A 21,648-nucleotide genomic window follows, 5' to 3' on the forward strand; every position below is an offset into this window, starting at 1 on the left:
TCTTGTCTTTGCTGTCCCTGCTCTCTGCCACCTCTCTGTTTTGCAGATGGGAGCTTTCCTGGTGTCTCTGACCTTCCTGCAAAGTGCAGAAAGGGAAAAAGGAAACCACACAGCATCATTCTCAATGTGTTGCTCTTTAGGCTCTCTCTCATGTTTCCTCTGATCTGTCATTGCATGTAAATATTGTTAAAGGACTAAGGTTGTTTGTGATGAGCTGAGGGTCAGCCTCTTCTCTCATGTAAGAGGGCTGGAGGGAATGGCCTCTAGTTGTGCCAGGGGAGATATGGGTTGGATGGCAGGAAATAATAATTGTTCTCCAAGAGAGTGTTCAGACGCTAAAATGTGCTGGAGTCACCATCCCTGGGGGTGTTCAAAAAGCATTTAAGTGTTGTACGGAGGGAAATGATTTAGTGGGAAATATTGGTGATAGGTGGGCAGTTGGACTGGATGATCTTAGAGGTCTTTTCTAACCTTGGTGATTCTATGATTCATTGACTTCAACTATTGTTCTCCAAGAGATAAAGATGCAATTAGCTCAGGAAAGACTGGTAGGGCTGCTGATACAGTTGTCAGGAAAAGAAAAAGCATTCCTTACACCCTCTAGGGAACTTAATGGGGACTCCTGCATGTTCTGGGGTGGTGCTCATCAATCCTGAGTGCTTTCCAGATCACAGGGCAGGTGTGGCAGAACTGTGATGGAGAGCAGCTGGTCCTTCATTTGAGCTGAGCTTGCAGGTTTGTGCTGACACAAGAGCAGTGTGGGTCACTGGGAGATACTGTCACAGGCTGTGCTTTAACTGAGCATTTCCACCAGTCTTGAACAATAGTCCCCTTTACAAATGAGTTTCACTTGCGGGGAAAAGCAAGGAGGATTCTGAATTATCTTTCTCTAAACCAAAGGTATTATTTAGCTGAAACATGCAGCCTCCCCTGAGAATTAACCAGTCACAAGAGGCATTCAGAGGAGCAGTTATTCAGGGATTGAAAGCTGCCTGCATGATCCCTCTTTCGGCTCTGGCATGTGGGCTCTTGAACACATTGAAACTCTGGCAACGTGCGTGGCTGCATTCCCAGCCCCACGCTGCTTTTGGAGTAGCCGTGGCTGCTGCTGTGCATGATGAATGTCAATCAGACAATGAGTACTCAGAAGAAAGCTTGAGTGAGAAATTAAGTTTCTGGGACTTTGTGTTTAGATTATTTTTCCTAACTGTTTCTTTTTACCGTGGATTGCAAAACGTCCTCTGTGCATACAGATGTGCTCACAGCCAGCCTGCTCTCCAGAGCTTGCGCTTTTGTGCTTACAGCTGTGGTTCAGATGTGCACAGTGCCTGCGCCAATGCATACACTGCCATCCAGAGGTGTGATGGCAGCACGTGCAGGTACCAAGTGAGCTGGCAGCATGGGTCTCCCAGCACGGACGTAATACCCATTGCCACTGATCTATGGCTGTGTGCTGCACCCAACTGCAGTGCGGACGCCGGGGATTCTGCCAGCAGGATCCTTTTCTGAATGTGGTTGTTCAGGCAAATGCCAAACCTATACAATAGGGAAATAGAGACCAGAGGCTGCAGGTCAGGAACTTGTACCACTTGCTAAGCCGGGAAAATGTGCTCATTTGCTTTTGCTGGGATATTCCCTTGCATTGGCTATCCTGGAATTCCTGACATAAGCCAGTTTTTCTGCTTGTGGGCAAGGTAGGAGGCACGGAAACAGCCAGCCCAGACTTCAGAGCCCATTTCCACGGACAGGGGTAATCTTGAATGGTTCATTCTCAAATTAGCATAATCCCCAGAGCGAAGTGCCCAGTTCTGCCACAGTGCTGCAGGTATCCGGAGTGCCAGAATTTGTGCCGTGTCCACCAGCTGTTTGCTGCAAGGCACTGCTGTTGTTAGAGATGAAGTTATCTGCTGGATTAGAGCCTGGGTGAGCCATTCAGTTTGGTTAGGGCTTCTGATGTGGTTTTGAGTGTTAGAATTCGAGCATGGATATAACTGAGACATTGGTGGCAGATAATTAAATTCGACAGAGGCTCTTAAGCATTGAATATGTTACTGAATATTTGGGCACAAATGATTGAGGCACTCTTGGCACATAAGTCTCATATTGAACACTCTCAACCACCTTAAGGCTGTGCAGTATTTGGCACTTTGGCTCCCAGAAAAAGGTGTATCAAGCTTTAGTCTTCAGAGGCACAATCAAGCGCTGGATTGAATTGCCTTTCCTTTGTACAATATGGGGCACTTGACAGTGCTATAGAAATCCCATTTGAAAAATGATAGCTGTTGATTTTCTGCTTGCTGAGAATTATTAGTATTTTTCTATCCTGAAAAACCAGCCATTAAATCAGCAAAATGGTTTGGCATTAGCGCCATTTGGAATGTGAAAAATACTGCTTCTTGTTGTTGAGCTGCAAATGTTCGGTTGCAAAGTTAAGGGAAAATCTAGGACAAATAAAGATCTTAATTTGAAAGGCATTTTACAAGTAAACATGCAGCGGTTGTAGCTACAAATCAGATAATTGCTGAACATTTTAAAACCCAGGAGTATAAAATTAAAAACAAGAAAATCAAATTTAAGTGCAAACAAATAGCGGGGGAATTCCAAGTAGAAGGTTTAAATTCTTTCTTTATTTTATGGACCGTTTCTTTTTTCTTGGCATCTTCAAATATTGCACAGTGGTCTTTATTTAATCATCCAGGTTATGATATTTAAATGAGCAGATACTTTAATGTAAAATGGTTTACAGTCAGTTTTTCTATTGCTGTATAAGAAAAGTACCCATGAAATGTAAAAAGGTCAATCACTTCAATGAAATAACTTTTAAAAATAATACAGCTTTACAGCCGTACATAAATATATGCATTCTATTATGTCAAAGAATATGAAATTATATGGCTCAGCGTTAAACTGCAGATTTTGCAAGGAGGATGCATTAGCTTTAAACTGGGATATATGGTCACCAAAGTGCATTATTTCTGCTCTGGGCTCCGTATTTCCAAGTGGAAGGTTTTTATACTTCCTGCTGCCCACCTTTGGTGATTCTTTTCCCCACTTTGTAACAACATATTGTCAAAGTACTAATGTGTCTTATCACCGTGTGTATTGGTAATGTACAATTACATAGTCTGCTCCGAAAGTAATGCCTCCTAATTATTTCCATGGAAACTACTAAAGATAAGACAAGCATAATAACATGTTTGGAAATTCACAGCTACAAAACTCTTTTTTTAACACAGTCACCACTGTTACCTGTCTATCTTAGTCTGTGATGAACAAGAGCCTGTATGCCATGTCCATTAAAATCAAAACAAGCAGAGGTGACCCACTGTAACCACTGCTGAGACACACCATACACCACTTCACTGTGCTCACACACAGTTTGGTCTATACCTGGATACCTGTTGGAGAAGACCACATGATTGGAAATCTTCACCAAGAGATCTCAAGACTGCTCTTGAGGATAGGCACTGGCCAGGATAATGGGAAGTTCTCATCCTGGCTGAGTGCTGGATATTTTCTGGAATCGTTGCAATCCTTGGGAGCCTCTGATGTTGTGAGAGCTGTTTTCTTGAAGATAAAACACTGCTTGTTTGGAAAAGAGTTTCACGCGGCTTAGTATTTAGCAGGCTGGTTGTGACCATCCGCAGCTTTTTCCCATGCCTTGTCCATATGTGGCCTGCATGTCCACGGGCACAGATGGGTCTGGCAGAGGCAAAACATTTCTTTTTAATCTTTCTAAGAAATTACAAATTAAGATGTGATTATAGAACTGTTAAAAAGGAATTACAACAGAGGAATTTCCAGATGGTCATGCAGAATAACTAGTGAAGAGTGAACAGCAAAGTTAAGTCGCTTATCCAAATACATTTCTCTTTTCTCTTTGTTTCTGGTTGATGAGTCCTTTTCCTTGTTCTGTCTTCCAACCCAGGTGATAATTTGTTTCTCAGTCCAGTTACAACTACCTTTCTGCCTGATAGCTGATTTCCTTGTTTATTGCAGGCAGCATTCTTCTAAACTGTGATCTTCAGGAACATAAAATATGTAGGATTGGTTTGGAGGTCTGTTCTGATGTGCTGATTTTCTGGTTGACATTGAGCTATTTGATAGTGAATAATGGACATTTCTATATTGTTCTGTGGAGCATCCTCAAAGGCAGGTTGAAAGCTATGTTAGACCTCTGTCCACATTGCTCTTCAGTAGTTCTGAAAATCTGGCTCTGGCATGACTCCATAGATCATCTTGTCATAAGCAGAAGGCTTGTGATGTACCCAAAACCAATTACCTGTATTGTGAACCCCAGCAGCAGGGCTATGTGGCACTGATACAGACCAAGGCCTGATGTTCCTGTGGAAGTGCATAGTGAGCATAGGGCCCTGCTTAAGGGACAAAATCTAGGCAGAAGTATGTATTTGTTGATGGAAATGGTTTCTTTGTACCGTTTCCAGCACTTGGAAAGACTTGTTATGTTTTTGTGGGTTTTTTTACCTCACCACGAGGACTTGAACAAGATCTTTCAACTTGTGGTGGAACTGCATTTGTAGAGAAAATGGGCCACAGAAATATACTTTTAACAAAGAAAGCAGCCTTTTTCTGGATGTGCTAGCTTGTTACATATCCATTCACCTACAACTGTATTCTAACATGACATAAGTCTCCAAATGAATGAAATAAAGGAAGGAAACAACCTTTTCAGTAAAGCAGAAGGATCTCCTGTAGTCAGAGCAGTATATAATTAACTTCTTTGTTAAAGGAGTATAGTTTTAAAAGAAAGAAAAAGGAAGACTTAAAAGAAATTTGTGTATTTCTGCATGGTAGGGTATCACATCACTGCTGATAATCTCCTAGGCTAATTGCTGTGCAGTGAGTGACCCCCTGCTTTGAATCAATAGTGAGGGTGATGAGGCACTGAAGCAGGTTGCCTAGAGATGTGGTGGATACTCCGTTCCTGGAGACTTTCAAGGCAAGCCTGGATAAAGGCCCTGGGCAACCTGATGTAGCTGTGAATATCCCTGTTCCTTGCAAGGGAGTCGAACCAATTGACCATTAAAGGTCCCTTTCAAGTCTAAGGATTCTATGATTCTATATTATGTTTAATCTGAGAACGTGCTATGGCTGCTTCTTTGTGCTGACTCAGTGGGGTTTCAAACTGTTATTTATGGCAGATTGGGTAATACTTGCTTCCGAGCCATCTAAGTGATTTAGATACAACAGTTTTACCATTTTGCTGGATCTAATCCCTGTAGATGGTTCTGGCATAACGTTCATTACAAATGTTTCTACACGTTCCAGCTAATGTGTAGATAATTCCTTATTCCCTTTCCCCATCAAAGCTTGTAAATCTTTATTTGTTCTCAGTACAGCAGAGGGATATTTTTTTCTAAGTGATAAACATAAGTTGTAGAGGTCACCATGGGATCCAGATGAAATTTGTAATCTCTAACTGGAGGTTTCAGTATTTCAGAATAGGAGCCAAATTCTCTGTTTGTTCTTGACGATCCTTTGGGACATGATCCCAGGGTTGGAGGGAGAAGTCAGTCAAATCAATGGAAAGATTTTGGCTGCCATGGTTCCTTCAGCTCATGCCATTAGGAACTGTTCAGAAATCAAAAACCTCACAGAGCTTGGGATTTGCTGTCACTGATGAGGATGGGAACGGAATGCAGTTTTACTAAGGGAATTTTCCCAAGGCAATTTGTGCTAGATCCACATTCCTTTTTTTTCCAAAATTAGATTTTGCTACCTCTGGAAAAAACTTGCCTTTATTATCTAACTGGAGCAAGGCTGTCGTAGTCCTAAAAGGCATTCTGCTAAAACAGCATCAGGTTTCCCTGGGTTAAAATAAAACCAAATAATAAAAGAATAGGTTGCAGCAGGGCAATGCAGATTTTTGTTCCCAACTTCATTGACCAGTTGCAACACAAAGGGGGCTGTAACTTGCTCAGTGGCTCTTCGCTATCCACACTGCTTGTTTTTAACCTCCTTTTCCATCAGGTTTTGTGCTTTTAAATCACAGCATTGCTCACAACAATTTATTTAAGTATTCTTGTGGTAGAAGTCTGCAATGGAAGTGGGTTTCTCTTCCTTTCCCGAGGAAGTCTGTCTCTGCAATGTCCTGTATTTAATTTATTGCTACATTGCTCATGGCTTTATTTTTCATTGTCTCACACTTCTGTTTACTGTATGCCATCCACAGTAATCAAGGGTGTGATTGAATTCACATCACCTTGTAATGACAGGAGTTGGGTAAGAAAGGGAGATGATGCTGTAGGCACCCTGTTCATTTAGGCAAAATGAAGTCTGTGTACACAAAATGCTGTTACCTCGGCCACAGCAAAGCCTGAAGAAAATGTTGTTTTCTTACTTTGCAGTCAGCAAGGAACTATTACAAGAACTTCTACTGCAGGGGTCAAAATAAATCTGTGTTTCCAGATGGAGCAGTGTAAGTTTTATTTGCAAATTCATAGGGTAGCTCTCTGTCTGCATCTTAGATATGAAATCTGTTCAAGGAATGTGTATTAACTGTTCCATCAAAATGCAGATCTCTGCCTTGGAGTCTGTAAGTCTTTCCACTGCTTCCTCTTCACTTCTAAGGCTGGCAACATGCTGCTGGTTAGTACTGGTAAAAGCGATTTCTCTTCCGTCCTTCTCCATCACTGCTTGGGCACACAGTGTAAGACTAACTAATAGGCTCTAAAATTAAACTTAAGCATCCATGAAAGAAACTTAATATGGTGCAAGTATAATACAACTCATCTAGCTTTAGTTTGAGGAAATTATTTCATTATGTAAATTTAAAACTATTTCTTAAATGAGATTTTAAAATATAATAACATTTGAACTCATAAAATCTACGTTTGTAAAAGTTGGCGTGTGGATCAAAAAATATGGGGGCACAGAAGCAGTTGTCCCTGGCAATGACAGCCTGCCCCCATGAAGAATGACTAACCTGCTAAAATCATTCTTATCAACTCATACAAATGAGCAGATAGAACTCAGCAAAACACAGGGTTTTTCTGATCAATTGCCAGCATTTCCATGGAAATGGCAAGGATTTTGCAGCTCAAGCTATTTGATCATAGAATCATATAGAATGCCTTGGGCTGGAGGGGACCTTAAAGCCCACACAGTCTCAACCCCACTGCCATGGGCTGGTTTCTTCCCACCAGATCAGGCTGCCCAGGGTCCCATCCAACCTGACCTTGAGTGCCTCCATGGATGAGGCATCCACAGCCTCTTTGGGTATTCTGTCCCAGCGCATTACCACCCTTTGAGTAAAGAATTTCTCCCTAACGTTTAGCCTAAACCTTCCCTCCTTTTGTTTAAAGCCTGTCCCTCTTGTCCTGTCACTATCAGACTGTGTAAAATGTCAGTCTCCCTCCTGCTTGTAAGCTCCCCTCAAGAACTGAAAGGCTCCAATGAGTCTCCCTGGAGCCTTCTTTTCTCCAATCTAAACAAGCTTAATTTCTTTGTATCATTTGTGTCACAGCTATATACTCTTCTTTTCATCTGTACTTGTTTGAAAGATTTTACAGGCAAGAAATCATAATCTTGTGTTTAAGGAGTATTTTAGACTATGTGCTGCTCATGATTACACCTTGAAATAGTACAGCTCTGTTATTAAATCTAGATCCTAGCTTTGTCTACACACTAGGCAAGGTTACAGGATACTTATTCATAATGTATGACTTTGCATTACAGTCTGATGGGGTAAAGGAAAAGATGGGATTCACTAGTGAAGCAGGAATATCCTTCATTTGCAATGAAAGCTGCCTTTTCATGTAGAAGTATATTATGGTACTACCAGTATTTTTTTTCTTGGGACCTGAACATTTATCCATACTTTTTTCCTCTCAAAAAAGAAAGCCTCTGTTTTGGCTTCAAATTCAATGCAGCTAGGTGGGATCACTGTAAAATACATTGAAGTAGCATTCAACAAAATATACTGGTAATGATGGGCCAATGAAATGCCCTCCATGAGGATCAATCAGCCATCTCAGTAACATCCTCTGTGTCTTGCTTTCCTTACTGCATGAGTGCAGACACCATCCATGAAACCTGCTCCCACACTATGATAGCGGACTGTTTGTTGGGGTGTGTGTATAGCAAGAGATTCACTTCTGACTATGTAAGAGTCACCCTTGCTTTTACTTGTAAGCTTACTTTAAGCTTTTTTTGAGTCAAGTATGGTTGGTAAGGGCCCAAAGATTTTGCACAGGTGACACTGTGCAGGTGACAGTGCTCTGCAGTTAGTTGGAGTGATGAATATGCCTTGCCTACCTCAGAGTCAAGTATTTATTTCTTAAGTTTAGGGACACAGCTAACTAAAAGGAAGGACAACCAGTCCTTGGGGCCCATGCAGCTCACATCTGCTGTAACACAATTTAGACTGTCGTGGCTAAAGCCTGAGGCTGCTGATCTGACCCAGGGCTGATGCACAACCCTGTGTACACATAGCTAGATTCAGCTACCTAAGGGTCTCTGTGGCATTGCCGTTTGCCTGTCGTCTTTGTCCAGTTGTTTTGGCTACTGACATGATGCAGTTCATTGGCATCCTCATTCTGTATTAAAGCTGTTTTGTACTCAGACTCCCAGGGATCCTGGGACTGAACCTACAAACATATAACCTTCTTGGAAAGGAACAGATCCAGTTTACTCTTGGATATCCAAGTTCCTTGTCACGTGATGTTTCTAAATTCAACTTTACGGGGGCAAGAATTACTTGGAAATTTATAGTAAAGAAATGAGGAAGAGAGAAAAGACAACAGACTTATTCCATGCACAGATGTCTCTGTAGAGGAATGACCTATAGAGAAGCTATGGAGAGTATTTGGTAATAGCTAGAATTCACTGAGCAGTCTAATCCAATAAAGACGTGTTAGTAATCAGCTATGCTACATGAGAGAGGTACAGAAAATTAATGATGCATTCCTGACTACAATAAATATTTCTTAACAGAATAGGCAGAAGATGATGGTGCACAAGGACCAATATTTCATCGCTTTTGTCTTTTAATGAGCGCATAGCAGCTACCTTTTGTTGTGAGTAAAAAGTGCTTTCTTTGAACATAAGTGCTGGTGGTTGCATAATATGAAGCTCACTGATGCATATAATGTTAGCAAAGGGCCGTCTGAGCAGAATGAACACTTTAAAATTAATCTCTGCATAGATCAGCAAGCACGCACACACTCTCCCTTGTTGACAAGAGCAGCAGACTTCTTTAGGAGCAGCCAAACTTTCAGAGCCTGGCAGCTGGAGTTTGCAACTTTGTCATTCCGTTATTAGCTCTGTAGGCCTTAGGGAAGGGGTAATGGATGAGGTGATCCCTTGGGGTCCCTTCCAGACCTACTTTGTTTGGTTTCATGATTCCTAACCAAGCAAGCAATAAGCAAAAGTGTTTTCTGAAATAAGCTGAAGGAAGGGGATGTGTATTAATTATGCAAGATGCTTGATCTGGTTCAAAATGATGTAGCTGGCACCAAGGGGAGTTCATCAAAGGGCAGGTGAAAGGAGCCATTATGGTATTTGCTGGGATTCCTGTGACTCCCACTGTTGCTTAGGTTTACCTTGAGGATGCATGTGTACAACCATAAGAGCAAGTTTTGAGAGGAATAATTCCAAAGTAGAAATTGAATGGAAATTGAATCACAATGGCAGAATCTTAGTGGATTTGTGTGCTGCTGACTTGTGTCTCACAGTCCTTTAGAAAACACAAAGTTGGAGGGTAAAGGTGAGCCCCTACTCACAGCAACCCAGTGCTGTATTCATCCGGGTTTGCTCAGACTTTTGTCCAGTTAGGTCACAAAAACTGCTGAGGCCTGAGGTCCTCTCTGGACTTCTCTACCTTTACTTGACTGCCATTGCAGAGAGCACAGTTCAGCCATGCAAGAAGGGAAGTCCAAAAGTGCCAGCCTTGATGCAGGCAGATCTTCCTGAGAGATGCACCCTCTCAAGACTGGGGTTGCCTGAGTGAGGGGTGCCTGTTTATGGAGGTCTGCAGGTGAGGCAGCGGCTGTAGCTCAGCTCTTCTCAGGTCTTCTGGTGCTCCAGTGGTCATCTTAACTTGCCCCTTCCCAAGAGATGATTTCTTGCCCCTTCAGTGGATTCAAATAAGTTCTCCACCTCATTTGTGGGAAGATCTGAACAAAAACAGTTTTATTCTGTCCATGTGCAAAGCTTTGACTAGAGGGAAGCTACAACAAACCATTTGTTTTCCTCCCTTTTGCATTCTTCCAACAAAGCAAGTAAGCCCTCAGTTCACATTTTGAATGAAACCTAAACAATCTTTAAGCATTTTTGCTATACAATATCTTTATTTGCACAATATCTGTAGATGTGAGCACAGTTTGAAGTTTTCTTTCTGTCTATAAGGATTTTATATCTTCCTCCCACTAGCTTTCTGGTGTATTTCAGGCACTCATGCGAAGATCCTGAGTCATTTTGGTGCCCACTTTCCAATGTAAGTAGGTGGGGCACAAGGTCTTTACTGTGCTTTCAAAAATACACCTTTCTTCAATGTGTTAAATCCCAACTGGGGTAGCTGTAGTAATAAGAAATTAAGTTGCATCATGCCTTTTTTAAGATAGGATAGTTTTTCTGTGTTCTGGCAGGTTTACTGTCCAGAAAAACAAATCATTATAAGACACACTTATAATAATAAACAGAGTTGACAAATAAAGCTGACTTTTGAAACTAGGCTGAAAGAATTATTTTTGTAAGGAGGTGATGATAGGTTTCAAAGATGAATCCACACTATCTAATGTCTACACCATAATTCCTCCCCCAATTAGCTGGTTATAAGGCAATGCCATCTCTCGCCTGTCACATTATAGGTTTTATTCAAATGAGATGCAAAGGGAAGAACGAGCTGATACTGCTGTCATTACCTGAAACAAAAAAGCCCAGCCTGTCCAACACAACCAAGCAGAATTCTATTATGTAAATCTACTTCCATATTTTGGGAACAAATGATAGGCAAAACATAAAATGGAAAAATAAATTATACTCACACAAGTAAAAGATCAGTCAGGCAACTTTCTGAGATATCATTAGGGCTGACAAATCACTATTATCATTACAAAAATAACACATAATGCTTCAAATCCAGCATCGTGGTTGACTTCTTTGCTGATGAATATTTATGTGGTTTCTTTTGTTTCTTTGTGTGTCTAACAGATGCCAAGCTAAGTTCAATAGACAAATTGCATCTCTGTGAACTGTCACAGTCTTGTCCTTATTTTTTCTACCAAGCTGAAGCTAAATAGCAAAATGGAATAAATAAGCAGAGGTCAAAACCTCCATCTCACTACAAGATTCAATCAACTGATAAATAATCTTTGGGAGTATTCTGTTCAGTTCAAAGGAGGAATGAAAGTTAAATCCCCATTACTTGAAATGAACAGTTTGCTTATCTGTACTCTGAGGTTCATTAATTATTTAACCACTGTGTGTGTCATAATCAAATTAGTCACTTACCTCTACTAAATTTTCAGTATTCCTTGTGCCTGTGCTCCTTATCTGCAGTGCAGGATGGGAGAATGATTATAGATGCCTGTGTTTCATTAGCAAATAAAGCTTTTATCAAAATAAAAGATTAAAAGAAGGAAAATAAAGATGGTTAGAGAATATTTTTTTTGTGAGGGGCAGAAGCTGAAGTTATTTACTGCCTTTATCAAGTGATAATAGATCAGTTCAGTCAATTCAGTGTCATAGCAAAATCTTGTTCAAAAGCAAACTTCTGTCTTGACATGATGGTATTTGTGGCAGGTGATTAAATCTTTTTTTGGAAGGGGGGGAAGAGGGGGTTGCAGGGGGAACTGTGGAGAGCACCTCAAAATGTACATACTTATTGATCTGCTTTGCAAGCTTTCTGTGGAAGAGAGGGAAGAGAGAATCAATGGTGCCTGGCACCCAAACAACTCTGATGTAGAATTTATAGATTCAGAGAAATAGCTTAATTGCTAGAATGATGCTTGCAGCTAAGCCCAGTCTCTTGCATAACTACAGTATGTTACTCGAGTATCAGGCATGAAGTGTATAGCAATATATGAGAATAATATGATTATTTCTGAAATGTCATCACTTGTGAGGTTTTATGCTGCATTTAACTGATACTCAAACAGGAATTCATTCTCTGAAGTATCTGAAGTGTCTTCCTCATTCTGCTTTCAACAACCTGGAGTCTCTTGACACCTTTTGAGATAGGCAGGGCTTCTCACAACTAACTACTGCTTTATGTAAGAAGGCAGTTTTCCATGTACAAAGTAGGCTGAGCTAGGCTAAGGACTTTCTCCCTGTCTCTCTACTATTTCTTTATTCCATTCTTCATGTGAAAGGCCTCCCTTCGCACATGGAGAACATGGGATTTGGTAGTGGCATGGATTCCTAGATTGGAATGGCTAAATGGTTACATACTTTTTGGGAGGTGAGGTATTTAGTGTGTTGTCACTTGGCTAAGTAACATACTTGTGAAGATCAGTTGCATACTTTAGTTTGCAGAAATCTGTACAAAAACTGACTCTCTCTTGCTACATAGGCTGTCCTGCTGACTGGTCTTTGAGTGTAGATGGTGTCCATCAATACACTTCCCACTAGTTGGAGTTTGCTGTGGTTCACTCTCTTCGTGGAGGTCTTGTTCTGTTGCAACTTCTTCAGAAAGTGAAATTTGCTGATATTCAATAATGTCAAGACTGCAACCAAGAAATGACCTTTTTTTTCTCCCCCCTCTCCCCCCCCTCGGCTGGTGCCAATACGAAGTCATTTGAATCCCTTGCTTGGAGAGCAGTCTCTAACGAGATACAGCAAATCAGTGTGAAATAGCTGTATGTACTCTCTTTTTTATTGCAAAATAAATACATGATCTGTTGGTATGTATTGCACATACCTATCGCATACCTTTTACTGAAAATTTTACTAAAAATCAGCTGTGCATTAACTGGATGGCATTTCTATTTAAAACAGCAATCATGGCCTAAATTGAGACACACTGTGACCAGGTTGCCTTAGCAACAAAATTCCTCAGATTGAAGGGGTATGTAGCAGAACATGTTTAGATAGCTTTAATTTTGGGGTATGGTTTTTAAAAATCATAATTGATTCGTTCCAAACATATTCTATCAAGTGATAATACTGTGTTTCAAGTATCAGCTAATATGGCTTCATGTACTATATCTCTGTTACAAATTATAGCTATAAAGCATATAGAACAGAAGTCTAAGGTTAAAGAGCAACTTATTTCAGAGTTTAGCATGTGTTTGTTTGAACCTTGCTTGCTAGCTATTTTAATTACTAAATTCTTGTTTGTGTATTTTTTTTTCATATAAATCTTTTTAAGAGCATCAACAAATGCCTTTTTCAACTTCTATTAGGATAACAGAAAACAAAATTCTTGACCTCATTTTATTAGGTTCTGTATTTTCTGTAATTGTTGCTACAGGGCTCTCTGCAGCACGCTCACTACCTCCACATAATCTAGCACCCTGCAAAATGTCTCTCCTGTCTAGGAAATAGTGTTGAACCCATCACTAAGGTATTTAAGGCAGGTGTTGCCTAGGAATTTTCTTCTTGGTGTGATTGCAGCCTTTTTTAATAATACCTGGCTCTCAGGTGGGTATAGGCACACGGGTTAACATGGATCTTTCAGCAAGGCACTGGGGCTTAGTGTGGGGCAGACTGCTGCACCAGGAGCTGTTGTTGTTTATGCAGCTGCCAACTCTGGAGTCAGATTTTACAGGGCTACCTCAGCTTTTGCTATGACAGTTGATGTTGCAGGGTGTAGCTGTTGTGTCAGAAGGAAGGTGAAGTTGCCTGTCCATCTACCCAAATGGATGCTGCAGCACCATCTTTGGGATGGCTGTTTCTGAGGCATTCATTTCCCTAGAGATCAGGGCCCAAAGCTGGAGGAAAAACATCAAAAAGCTTCTCTGTCATTAGTTGCTTCCAAAAGTTAATTTATCAGATCACCAGAAATACTTGACATCATCTTTCTTCTGTTGTTTCTGTGGTTATGAGGGCCTCTCTAAAACCAAGTTGGTCATGGCAACATGGGCATGTCTTACAGACTTTTGTGGCAGCTGACAAGTAGCTTTCACAGGTGACAGTTTGTATTAAGTTGTTCCTGCTCAGGAAATCCTTTGGGAAACTAAGTTACAGGCTTTCCGGAGACTTTGAAATGAATAAAAGTTAATACAAAAGGAGCATTCAGATCTCCTAGGAAGCAGTTTCAAAAGCCCAGGCTTAATGTTTCTGTAGGCGATTTTTCTGAAGTGCTTTGGAGATGTGAGAGCACAAGGCGTCCTGCAAGGCAGCAGGGCTGTGTTGCTCAGTCCTGTGAGGGTGACTGTGGGCTGCCTACCCTAAGCCAGGTAGGAAATGACTCTCAGTGAGCAAGAACATGAGAGGTTTTCCCCTTGTGTTTCCTCTCTGCCCGCCTAGATTAACTGATCTGCAGTTAAAGCAGATGTGGGACTGGGAATCAATAGCATATAAGAAAGCGCTGCTGTCTGGATTTAGTTATTTCTTGGTCTCTGTCTGGAGCTGAGGTTAAAGGGAAGAATGTACGTTTTTGTGAATTGTTAGACCTTTGAGGAGTAAAGAATTTGCTCTGCAGTCTGCTCTGAACAGCAGAAAACTTGTGCAGATGATAATATTCATCTTATTTTTTTGCCTTTCCCTCCAAAACTGAATCTATTACCTTTCCTGAACTAATATGTAGTGGCTCCAGTGTCGATTGAAATGTCTCAGTGCCTTGTTTCCTGAGAAGATATTCTTGCTTTCCAGCACTCTGTTTTCTTTGGACATGTGCTTCAGTAGAACAAGTAGCGGAAGCCATATCCGAGAGTAATAATAATTACCTGAGCACAAGTCACGCCGTCTTGATTTGTGTATATTGCAGACACTGAGGGTATTTCTGATTTGATCTTTGGTACAAAGTTCCCTTGCCCTCTCACATGTTACGTCTCTGGGAAGAGTGGTAGTAAAAAAAAGAAATCACTGAAGCCTGCGAATTTTTACTTTCCACTTCTGATAACACGAGGGGTTGTGACCAAAATGGAAAAGCAAATTACAAAAACGCTACACTACTCGACTTTGTTCCTTTGGGAAAAGTGTTTTGAATACAACACATGGAAATATTTGTGTGTACTTGTGTCTTCCCTAATGGAAATGAACTAGTTTGACAGTGATTTGAGGAAATCTGGTGAAAATGACCTATCAAATGTCAGCAAAGTCCCAGTGCCAAATGTAGGCAACAAAATGTTTTTGAGGCTTGCTCGTTCTCTTCTTGCTGAACACCCATTTGCTCTCCTGAGAGCAAGACTTTCTCTCTCACTCTCACTGGCTTTCCCAGAAAATTCATACAGTGGTATTTGTTATTCTCTGCTGATGGATTTTGACCAAATAAGGGTCAGTCTTGCTATATGATTAAGAAGGAATGCCTAGATCTTATGGCTCTGTATTTTTGTTTTTGACTGCCTATCAGCTTTTTGGATCTGAAAATCTGTCATTTAGGTGAGAATAAAACCAAGATTCAGCTTCGAGGAAATGGCACAGTAGGATTGTGTTGTAGGATTTCTGTGTCACTTGATACACAATCTTTTGTTCCTAATCTTTCCTTTCCATGCAGCCTTGACCATTTGCCACCAAAAAAATGGGGGTTCAGCTTAGATGGGTGTGTATATTAGGTTCTATCTTGTTAAAACAGTAAACAGGAATGGTGAAAAATGTATGACTGTTTGCCAGTGGAGTGATAAATATCCTAATCATTTGACAGAACCTCTTAATGCAGTTGGGATCTTGTGGTTTAACCAATTCTGCCTGGGAAAGGGTGGAGACACAGAAGCTGGTTCCAACACCAGAGAGCATTCCTAAAGTATAATAACTAGAAGGTCCTGTCCTGCACTAGGTATTTTAATATAAAACGAGCTACCTGTGTAGCTTGCTGGGGGCACCAGGTGAAATGAGAGGTTCATTTAATGAAACTGGGTACGCAAAGAAAGTCAGTGGACTTCCTACTATGAATATATATGATAGCATAAAAAGTACGCAGAACAAAATGGCTATACAGGGATGTGTGAATAATTCTTTTGGGTTATTTGCTTCACCCAGTGTCCCCCTTTTTTCAGCAGTCAAAAGTGAATGTGTTGGGAAGATTATAGCATACATAGTTTCTCCAAATACTTTGTACCTTGTGAGGCTGGAGGCTTCTAGAACCAAAATATTTCTGTCAGTTAGTTCTATTAACCTACTGTCTCAGCTTTATCTGGTGCTCTGGACTTGAAGAAAAAAAAATAGTGGAGGTAAACTAAGAGGTTCTTCTTCTCAAATACTGTAGTATTAGTGATCACCACTTTTTCCCCTGAAAGCACTGTTTGCTACAAAGAAAAGGACTTTCCTAAGTACAGTCCCTTAAGAGAAGAGCAAGCAAATTGAAACCGATCTGCAGAGCTTTTGTTAAATCACATAGGCAGAATTCATGCATTCAGAACTTAGTAAAATCTGCTTGCGGAAAGTGTATTTGGGAGCAAAAGTACTTACAGTTTCTTGCATTATTTTAATTATTTTTCAAGTTATATTTGGAATAGGTGAATACTTTTCCTGAAATGTGGTAGTGCACAGGATCTAAAAACTGGAGAATGGCAAGAAACCTAGAAATACTGGTATGAAGCATATTCAAGTGGCGGCTGAACTTTTACTTCCTGTGCATGGCTTACTTGAAAGCCAGGCAGCTGATGTTTCTGTGGTACATGCTCATTTGCTCTTAGTGGTAGCAACAGTGGAAAGTGCTAGGGGTGCTCCTTTATTTTATTTTAATTTTTTTTTATCCTGGGCAAGGGGAGCTTTATTTCAGTCCATCATTTGACAGTATTGGATGTTTTATGGTGAGATCTGAGCTGGTCAGCCTGTCTGATCGGACTCAGGCTGACTTGTCTGACTGATAACGTAACTGTTTCATGTTCTCCACTGCTGTTCCCCTTCCTCTCAGGACCCACAGTGTCCACTTGTGGTTCAGCAGATTGGTTGTCTTCTGCTACATAACCATGCTGACTTATGTGTAGACCCAGACATCTCTGCTCACTGAAGGCCCAAATCCACTTCATTTCTAGTGTCTGTTGATATTTTTTTAACAGAGTGCTTCTGTTTTACAACCTTTTATAGCCTTTATGGTCAACGACTGATCAGGCTTGGTTGACTAGCGATATGTTTCATCAGCTTCCATGAGTTGACACCTCACCCAGGTTTGGTCTGCTCATCTGAACAGGAAGAATTGTTTAGAAGCACATTTAAGTCATGTGGCTATAGTTCAGTAAATTAGGGCTAATTCTCCTAGAGGGAATCCTTTTCTGGACAGGGAAGCCTAACTTCAGGCAGGTAGATCTGGGAGTATATGTTGTGTTCACCTGTTTGATTAATGGGCAGTTGTTTCCTGAGTTTTGGGGATTTTCAGACATCTGCTCTGCATTTCTCTAAGCTTTCTGAATCTTCTGAGGGTTAAGGTCACTTCATCCTGCTCTGCAGGACAGGGGACAGCTCTACAACCTCCCACATTCCTGGTGTTTTCTGTCCTCTTTCTTTGCATCATTTTTGCTTTTCTTCCTGATTTCTTTGTCAGTTTTTGACAGTGTCCCCCCTATTATGCAGTTCAGCATAACCTGAAAAAAAAAAAAGTTAAATTTTCACTGGGGTCAGATGTCAAGCTTTTTAGAATGAAAATGAAGATAAGGCTTGCAAGCTCATTTTGGCAAAAGGGGGAAATTCCTTTGTGAAGAATCTTGTTCAAAGAGTACGCAATGTGGTCTGTGATTGCAGGTGATATGTCTTTGCCTCTTGTCATTTACCCCAGCATGCAGTAAGGGCAAGGTGACAGCAGCAGAAAGGGAATCTGTCACCTTCCTGGAGTACCTGCAACCTTTTAGGCAATTACACGTGCTTCAGTCATTTGCGCTGCTTCATGGGTTTCTCTGCAAAAACACAGCAGTCGACCTTCATGTTATCATGTCAGTGTCACAAACAGGCAGGTTATAACAAGGCTTTTGCTTTTCATCTATCTTTAATGAGAAGAATCCAGCTCTGCCCAACTGTTCTCTTTCCATGCTTTATAACAGTACACAATCCTGCACAGAAAGATGCAATAAGAAAACTCCACGTTGTGCTCATCAGCTCGGCACTCCTCTGGCAGTCTCTGTACTGGTATGAATGACAGTGTTTTAGCTAAGATCTCGTAGAAGTGGTAGGCATAGTAATTCGTCCTGCACAAGAAAGTTCTCTGAATACATGCCAAAAATGACAGTGGCAGAATCTTCTTCACTGACTTCAAAGAAGCCACAGGTGTCAAACACTCTTTATGATTCAGACTTTTCAGTATAGGACTAAAATTGTAATGGGTGCTTAAGTGGCTTATAATTCTAGAAGAATGGAATACCTTAGGTTAGAAGGGACATTAAAAAAGTTCTAGTATTGACTTCCCAGGCTATGAGCAGAGTTGCCATCCACTAAATCAGGTTGCCCAGGGCCCCTTCCAACCTGGCCTTTAGTTGCCTCCAGGGATGGGGCATCCACAACTTCTCTGAGCAGCCTGTGCAAGGGCCTGCAAGCGCAACTTCTCTTGCAGCTGAAGGAAGAAGGCCTCATCAGCAGGCTCCCCTTGATCTGGCAGTATAGGCGGCTAGTAGACCCCAACTACCAGATGCCCTTTATTAGTCTGGTCCCTAATCTTAACCCACAAGCACTCAACCTATTCATAGCTGTTTCTCAGGGGCACCTTTTGCAGTCTATCCCCTTCTTAACATAGAGGGCAACTGTCCCATTCTTCCTACTCCGCCTGTCCCTTCTAAAAAGGTTATAGCCCTCAGTCATAGTATTCCGATTGTGTGGAATTCATTTCTATTTTGCATGAATGTTTACATGTTTTTGTTAAACAAGAAAATAAAACCTCAAAATCTCCTTTCCCCTCGCATTTTGAAATCATAAGCATATCTCACTGTTGGAAGGCTGTATTTTTAAATAACAGTGCTTTGAAATTAAGTTCGTATTTGAATGCCAATATTCAAACACCATCCCTTCCTCACACAGGAACTGCTGTATTTTTGAAAACAGAGATCTCAAGGCTGTTGGTGCATGAGTTTCCCCTGAATGGTCCCACAGTGCAGATTCTGTTGGATTTATGAGCTGTTTTGATAGTCCCTCTGCTCAGGCTACTTTTAAGTCTGGATTCCAAAATTCTTCCCAGAATCTGGTCCACTTTGCTTCAGAAATGGAATTTAGACACTTAAATCATCAGGAGACAGAGTACTGGTAATACAAGCCCTTTCAAGAACATAATTCCACGTTGTTGGCAGGAAGTCCATAGACTCTGTACATCAGACAAGAAAGCAGGTTTTGCTAATAGGGAAATCCCTTTGACTTTGGCAATTATGCTGCAGTGACACCCTGCAGGTCATATATATTTTCCAGAAATATGTCATCAAACCTCAGCATCTTGTTCAGGTATTGCAAGCCAGGAAACAGTTGCCTATGTAAGTCAGAAGCCACACAAGCATCCCTCTATAAAGGAAGAAGTGTGATACATTTCTTCTATGTCATGTTTCATGCAAAATCATTGAAAAATTTTCAAGTGCCACACAAAAAGAGAAAAATAAATAAATTGGTAGCTTAGATCACCTACCTAATTATGCAGTAGTCAGGTGGTCCCTTTGTTAAGTAAACATAGTAGAAGATCCTGACTTGAGTTCCTCAAAGTGTGTTTGTAAGAGAAGGGTCAACCAGAAGGTGGACATCTACACATGTGGTGCTTTGCAATTCTCTCACTCTATGCATAGAAATAGTTCCTCATAGAAATTGTTTTGAATTTCATTATGCCTCCTGTCACAGGGCAGATAGGAAATATGACCTGCGGGAGAAAAATGTTCTTTATGGAGATACAGCCTGCTGCTTGGTCAGATACGGAACACAGGCACTGCTTTAATCCTCTGTCTGCAGTATGCCTCGAGCATTAGTTGGGACATCTCACCAAATCACAGAGTACAAAGGGAACATTTACATTAAGCATTATGATAACGTCCTTTACCTGTGCTTCCCAGTCTTTTTTTCTCCTCGTATGGCACATGTTGTATGCATCCTGTGGGATTCCTTTTCCAGTAGCTTGGGATCTTCTGTAACTTTCCTATTTTTATTTGGAACAGGAAGAAAGTACAAGTCAGTAATTTAGTATTTCTCCTGTGTTTGTATGCACCTGGCTTTGTATGCACTGTCTTTTCTCACTTAGTGGTGATGGATGACATACATACATATGATATATAGCGTACAGTTACGGATGAAGATATTACTTGATTATTCAACATCAGTATTTACAGTTAGACGCTTTCCTCTGAGTTACAGTCAAACTTGCTCCTATTATTGCATCTCTGAGACTGTCAGCTCCATGGAGCCAGCATGGAATAGCCTAATTTTGAGTCATTAATGTAAGGAGTTAGTCAGTATACACAAGTGCTAAACTGGATTTGCGCAGATTTTTATGAAACACAGCAAACCAAATAGACCCTATTCCAAAAACTTTCTTCTATCCTGAGATCCCTGAAATGCAGTGCCCACAAAATAAGTGCAGGAACTGTTCATTTCATCCTGATTATAATGATCTCAACTGCTACTTGCCTCTGGAAAACCAAAACCCCTGCAGAACTTGGTGTGCTTTTTATCCTTCTGCACTCATATTGTTACATCTGACACACATTTAAACTGAGTGTTTCAAAGTCTCATCTGCTCCTCAGTCATCTTATCAACTCAATTCATTCTGATGTTACAGATTTTGCTGAGCAAAAATACTGGTTCAGGCAGGTACATAGTATTTCACATCAATTAATTTCCTATAATTTCCGTGTTCATTATACGCAAATCAGTTTGTTAATAATGTTAAATGTAATACAAGTGAAAGCTTAGAAGTTCATTTTCTGTTGTACAAAATGATGTTTCATCAATAATTATAAAAAAGGACAGGACTACAGATCTCTGCACTTGTACGGTTTCTTTAACAGAACAACACTGGGAAGTGACATTTCCATAGCGTTGACACAGGATGATATATGGCTGCATTAATCTAATTTATTGTGCCTACATGTTTTGATCAGTTTTGTTTAATTTACTTTGATGAAATCAGAGAACCATCATAGTGAGGCCAATAGAGTGAGCCCCTCCTGGTTTTATACTGAAATCTTATTAAATAATGCAAGTATTACTTTCTGCTATAAGCAGTACTACTTTCAGCAAACCTCTTGAGAGAAAGACACTGGTACTGTTTATCCAGGATAGCTCTTGAAGCTCCAGTCAGCTAAGACTTGCTGTAGGTGTGTGGCACCTACGCTTTCTCACCATCCATCTTGGCTGCTAAAATCCTCATTATGGGGTTTTTGCAGTCCAATTGGAGAGAAATCAGTGAATCTAAAACTGCAGCTTGCTGCTTGAATCACAGTTGGCCACACTTTAACCATTATCTTGTCTCATTGCTACTTCTTATTACATTTTGGTGGGGCACAGATTTGCAGAGGTCTTGGTGAAAAAAGGAATTAATCACATACCAGCTGACAACAGAAGCTATCTGCAGCTTTTGCACACAGACTGCATGCAGTAGATTGACAACTCTGTGAAATACAAAGCAGGCAG

At 40.7% G+C, this 21,648-nt stretch overlaps 1 long non-coding RNA gene across 3 annotated transcripts in view; it reads left to right on the forward strand.

The window, feature by feature from the left end:
• The window catches only part of LOC107313379 (uncharacterized), a 519,257-nt gene that overhangs the window by 336,515 nt on the left and 161,094 nt on the right, over positions 1-21,648 (forward strand). The gene's annotated exons all lie outside the window — the stretch shown is intronic.

This window comes from Coturnix japonica, chromosome 4, assembly GCF_054131305.1.
Source record: "Coturnix japonica strain WE chromosome 4, WE-NBRP24, whole genome shotgun sequence".
NCBI lineage: Eukaryota > Metazoa > Chordata > Aves > Galliformes > Phasianidae > Coturnix > Coturnix japonica.